Below are 343 nucleotides of genomic sequence, written 5' to 3'. Positions count from 1 at the left end.
GTTAGAGCTTGTTCCTCAGGTGATTATGTTAGCCTCTATCAGCAGACCTGGGGGACTATCTCTATCCTTATTTTCAGTGGTCAGAGTACTCTCTGCTGGCAAGCTCTCCTCTTGCAGGGAAGGTGCCCAAATATCTGGTGTTCGAACCTGCCTCCTGGTAGAAGTTGTGTTCCACTCACCAGAGGTCTTAAGATCCTGTGGAGGGTCCTGTGAGGAACTTGGGGGTGTCCAGAAACAGCGCACAAGGAACCCGGTGCTGGAGTGAATTGGAAGGGACTTGTGACCCTAATCAGGCCGGGTTATCTGCTTCCCTAGTTAATGAAGTCTCAGGTCCCGTGAGATT

This window comes from Mus caroli, chromosome 10 (assembly GCF_900094665.2).
Source record: "Mus caroli chromosome 10, CAROLI_EIJ_v1.1, whole genome shotgun sequence".
Classification (NCBI taxonomy): domain Eukaryota; kingdom Metazoa; phylum Chordata; class Mammalia; order Rodentia; family Muridae; genus Mus; species Mus caroli.
Note: the sequence above shows the minus strand (reverse complement) of the source record.